This window comes from Amblyomma maculatum, chromosome 6 (genome assembly GCF_055883805.1).
Source record: "Amblyomma maculatum isolate TAMU_Amacu chromosome 6, ASM5588380v1, whole genome shotgun sequence".
Lineage (NCBI taxonomy): Eukaryota > Metazoa > Arthropoda > Arachnida > Ixodida > Ixodidae > Amblyomma > Amblyomma maculatum.
The window spans coordinates 23,058,899-23,064,898 of record NC_139349.1 but is presented as its reverse complement, the minus strand read 5'-3'; positions in this window follow the sequence as shown (position 1 = coordinate 23,064,898).

The window sequence follows — 6,000 nt, the reverse complement described above, 5'->3', positions numbered from 1 at the left end:
TCTGAATTAGAAGCAAATGTGCTTGTTGAACCGTATAATTGAACTTGTTGTTGCACTGGGAATTCGTGTTATTTAAATGATGTTGCAACTTGAGTATTTTTATCAGCAAAATGACTTTCTACCAAACTCGCTTCCGCTGTCTTTACGGGGTCTAATCTTGCTTCCCTTTATATGGCGGCTTTTCTGGGAAACTAACGTAGCTCCCCAAGCGTTGAGTGCCTTGCACGTAGTCTTTAAGTCATTTCTGTTTTATCACCGCGTAGAATAAATACCATTTGTGGAGAAAAAGAGTATCTGCGTGACTCAGCGGTAACGTGCAAGACTCATAAAGCAAACGCTCCGCGCTCGATTTAATCACAACCACAGTAAATTTTTTAAAAGCCAATTCGTTTATTTTCCAAGTCCGCAGCTCTACTTGTGAGTCGTGATTCGAAAACCTTTCGACCAGTCCGAAGTTTTCCGATAGATCAGCGCCTGTGCAGCAGGCTCTCAAGTGAACGGGGGGCCTAAACGCTGTCGTGTTCAACCCTACATTTCAGACAAAGTCATCGTATGCTGCTGCAGAATTTTAAGAGCATATGTGACGGTGCCATGCAATAAGAAGTTTCATAAGAAAGACATGATTTTGTGTCTGCCCCTCTGCCTGTCTATCTCATAAAATCAGGGGTCTCACTCTCCCGACATCATGTCATGTGAAGTATCGCTTACACGTTCACTTTCACCCTGATCAGCATACTTTTCTTTTATGCGAGCGTAATCAAAACAAATGTCAAAGTACTGAATCTGTGGTAACTGGGAGAAGAACTCCGCCGGAAAATTTGCACCAGCCATGTAATTGGGATTATGTCCTTGTCACAACTAGGAAGCCTATGAGCAGTATATGGTTACTCCCAGTCCCTGTCAGAAGCCTACAGCCTGAAGATTTTCCTTCTGTCTGTTAGGGGGTGCGCTAGCAATTTTGGTAGCCCGAATTGTGGAAGGAATGAATACATGAGACCATTCTGCTTTGGATAGATTATGACATCTGAGGATGCAAACCAATGCACGCCGCAGGACACAGATGCAAATTCCTAAGCTGCGGTGCAGTGGTTAGGGCACTCGACTACTGTGCCCATGGATGCGAGATCGAAAAGCTGCCGCGGAGGCCGCTTTTCGGTGGGAGCGAAAAGCAAGGCTTCTGTGTGCTGTGCAATTTCAGCGCACGTTAAGGAACCCCAGGTGGTCGACGTTTCCGCAGCCCTCCACTGCAGTTTCTGTCATAGCCTGAGTTGCTAGTCGCTTTGGAAAGTTAAACCTCCTAAACTAATCAACTGACAAGCGACATACAAGATGTTCGCGGGAAGACTACGTAAATAAAAATCGCACATTTTGAGTTGCAATTGTAATTCTTCAGTGACCTTTGTGACTGCAATGGCAGACGTCATAAAAAGGGTTATTTGTATTGGTTTGGTCAGGAGTGTAAGCTAACTAAGGGGGCGCTTCAATATCCTCAAAAGTTATGCGGTAGCACTTCCGGATGGACGTCGTGCATTTATGCTGATTGTTGGTCTTTCTCGCTTGCAAATAAAGAGTATTATTATAAGTAGCATCTTGCATACATGTAGTCTCAATCAGGGCAAAGTAAAAGAGACTAGGTTTAGGTTAAGACAGCAACCCCGACGCCAATACAGACAAGCGACCGAATTTAGATAACTAAACGCGCTGAATTAAGGCAATAATACAGCCATACAAGGGGTGCTTTTTGGGTAAGGCAATAAGCCTGTTGAGTTTAAAGACTCGCTCCAGGTTAATATTTTTCACACATGGACCTCGAGCCATTTCAGGTATCGTCAATACGTTCTGGAGTTGAGCTAGCTTCTAAGAACGCCACAAGTGACTTGAACCAGTCCGGTAATCTACACCAAGTTGAAAGAGCAGCATGCGCCGGATGTGGGGCGCCTAAAGGTTGCGCTGATGATGCCTGTTTCAAGACCTTAATGTAGAAGGAGAATTGAGAATTCCTGTAGTAACTCCGGAAAGTGTGCAAAGCACGATCCGCGTCTCCGTCGTTAAGGCGTACCCTGATGGGCTAGATTTTGATCTCTGCTATCGCGTGGTCGTGTCTGTTCCAGCGAATGGAGTCAGTTAGAGATGCTTCGGGAGGGTAGAGGTATGCCACCTAGTTTTTGGATTTGATGCGACTAGTGTAGGCCTAACGCTCCCGTGCTCCCGTTTGTATTCATATACATATCTTTGCTTTAAGGCTCTGATCGTCAATCTTTTTTATTGCAATAGGAGTAAGGACCTCCCCATCAAGAAAAAAATGCGCTGTGGTTCTGAGGCCACTGCCATGTGACGAGTGGCGCGTGACAAGAACATCCTGCTTTGGCTGGTAGGCGGAAAAGCAGTATGCCGCCTGTCACTTAGGCAAGTGACAAAATGCCTTGCGCCTTGTAGGGTTGAGGCGAGGGGAAAAAAGACGAAACACTTGAATGTAACGAAAGATATGGGCATGCAAATTACGGGCATGTAACAAAGTACTAGAACATAATGGACGCACCTCAATAACCACTTGCTTTAAGATGAATGTGGTACATCGTGCACCCAAGACGCTAGACGTATACTTTACCTCTAATAGAATAAAATGCCGTAAGGCGACTCTAGAACTGACAATGAATGAATGAATGAATGAATGAATGAATGAATGAATGAATGAATGAATGAATGAATGAATGAATGAATGAAGTTTTTTATTGCAAGAGTGAATTTGGCTCGTGGCTTGTGCTAAGGAATAAGGAAGAATGAGGGTGCAAATCACTTTTCTTCATCTTGATAGTACACTTAACGAGGTTGAATGGTAATGAATTATTTCTTTCGCTGAAAGAACTTCCTCCGTGACGTCTTTCTCGGCGTTGTCTAAAGACGTAGCGGCGTATTACTTTCTAAAGCAGCAAGCTCTCTGTTAGTTTCGTATCTTTCAAAGCTGCGTGTCATATATAAGTCGTGGACCTGTCTTACATTACGTTATGCAGGCCGTTCTCACTATTATGCCGCAATGGCGTGTGTTTTTGCTGCGTAAGATCATAAATGGCTAGCTAGGGTGGAGACGTTGTCATGTTGTAAGTGCTGAATTTTGTGCCTTCCGCGTGAAAAAGATGAAAGAGCCTGAAATGATGAACGGATGAAGGGTTACCTGAAGCCCCCCTCTACCCTTGTTCAGGGCTCTTTCATGCTGTGTAGCCATCTTCTTTCTCTCATTCTAACGTGAAAAGGATGTGGCAGGCCTACACTACACAGTTTGAAGCAAAGAGCACCTCTATTGTGCATGACTGTTTCGTGTCAGGTGGCAAACCAGTTGCGGACTATATGAGAAATGTACGCTGCACTCACTCTTATTTTTGTTTGGAAAGATGTCCTGTGGTAGAACGAGCTCTCGTTGAGTGCCCAGCACCAGTGGATGCACTGATTAAAGAAACCTACATCTACTGTTTCCTTGTTTCAACTTCTTTACTTTCGTCCTTAATTTCTTAATCCTCGAGAAGGAAAAAAAAAAAAGGGTATTTTATAGAAGCCCGAGAGGGGGACTGGCGTTCTTTTATTCCTCGGGGTAAGGTGGTCGTGCGGTCGCTTTAGTTTTCTACAGGCGTATGGCACCACTTCGAAGACGAAGAAAGATGAAACATAAAAGAAACATAAACCACAATGTCAAATACAAATTTGTCAATAACTATTTATTCTGCTCCTCATTTCGATATAAACGGTTCAATCAAGTTGACCGCTCCAAAATGCAAAAGGAAGCAGGGAAAATTTTATGTACACGGGAAAATAGGAAATAAATAAATTTTTTGATAACATAAATCTTTTCCAAATTCTCAGCAGTCATATTTTCTATACACACCAAACTACGCAGCTAACGAATACCTCGTCGCATGATTCTTCTTAAATAACTCCTGGCATCGAAATTGTGCCCCCAGCATTATCATTCCATTTCTGCGCATGGCTTAGAAGAACAGTTTGGAGATGATTTCTAATGATTAACGACTTGACTTGGATAAACAGAACCGGCGCCGCCTAGCGGACGTTGCTAAGTATTTGAAAAAAAACCGCAAGCCTTATAACAAAAACATTTTGCACTTAGCGTCATCGTTGATTATTCATAACTCTTGATTTATATATTACAAGTATTTTACGGCGTATATCCTTCGATGTGCATTGTGGAACAGTATTTTACGGCTTTGATGCGCACTTTTAATGCTGCAATTTCCAAACTGCACTCCTTGCACTGGAGTCCAAAATATTATCTTTTCAGACAGCTCCTTGCATTGGCTTAATATTTTTCGCGTTCTTCGCTAGGCCACCCACACCGCCGCGGCGGCCTGAATGGTCATGTCAAAGCATAAAAGGCTAATCAAAACAGCCGATCGTATTGAGTTAGGTGCCCGAAATGACAGCATGTGATCGATCGCTACAATTTCCTTTCTTGGGGCTGCAATACGTTGGATGTCTGATATTACAGACGCCGGATGTCAGTCGATTAGTTGCCCAAAATGATAGCACATGATCGATCGCTGCGATGCTTTTCTCTTATTCCTGAAAAAAAAAAAAAAGCAAAGTGTCTTTCATTAGAGACGTTAAATGCCACATGATTACCCTCCCCCCCCCCCCCCCCCCCCTTTCAAGTTCTCCGATTCTGAATATCATATTCAGGGAAGCGTGCTTGTGAGATTTGCCAACAAGACGCAACAGCATTCACAGCGTCTAATTTGCCCGGCTAAATCCGCTTCAACGAATCTCGAAAGCGATGTGGGGAGTTTTTTTAATGCAGTGCTGTACGCCATTCGAACGCCTTTAGAACTTTCGTAATCCGTGGGTACTTTGCATCGATATTAAAGCGCAGTCTCCGGAACGGGCGACGACTCCTCTCATAAGCGACGATTCCGCAGGCGCATTCAAATAGAGTGGCGCTCTGTTTGCGGACACCTCGGGCTTCTTAGCATTACAAACTGCGAGCATAAGCACCGTGGCAGGTGTCAACGAACTTGGTTCGACTCTGTGCCTGAGTGATCACCATCGGCACATCGCGATATACGCCTAGAAGCTCTACGAGGGTAAAATGGGGTTTGAGGAAGAGAGGAGTCACCGGGATGCGCGCTAAAAGTTGAAAAAAAAAAAAAGAAAGAATACAGAGGAGAAAGACGGCGTCTCGTTATTTACCCAAAGAGACCGCGATTTCAAGAGACCGCCAGTCATTACCAGAAATCCCTTCGACAGGATGTTACCGGCTTCGAATGGGCAACGATGTGTACTTCCACAGAATAATAAACCAGGAGAACAGGTACGACCGAGATATGAGGGCCCCGGCAGCAGGAGCCCAGATAATAGCGCGACGCCTATCGTCATAAAGAAAAAAAAACAGAAAGGGGCGATAAAAAGGATGGTGAGAGTGAAGAAGGGGATGATCCCGGCACATAGCGAGACACACGCGTGGTCCGGCTGTTCGCACCGATGTCCGCGGTGATGCCACTGCCCATAAAAGGCGAGGGAGAGCCACGCAGTGCGCGTATATTGTGTCCTGGGTTGCGTGAAGTATTATAATTTGAAGCGGACAGGGTGTGGCGGGGTGTGAGTGCGCGGGTCCGAAAGGCCAATGATGGCGGCAGCTCGCGTGCTAGGAGAGCTTCTCCGGCGCCAGTTGATGGCACCTCGGGGCCTGGCGCTTAGCGACGACGGCCCCGCTCTCCCCTAGTGACAAGGCACAGCGGCCCGGCCAGCGGCGCCGATCTCGCTTAGCGCCGCTTGGCGAGAGAAGGAGCTTCAGTGGAGCCGCAGCCTCAACTCTGTTTTGCCTTTTTCTATGAGAGCGGCGGCCCTTCTAGGCTGTCACTGTCAAGAGAATAGTATTTAGAGAAATTTTTCAGAAATTTATTTTTATTTTTCTTTATGACGTAAGAATTGACCAAAAGCAAGAATCTGTGACAGATGAGCACTGGGCTCCAACTGTTGGAATTTAGAAGTTTTAAT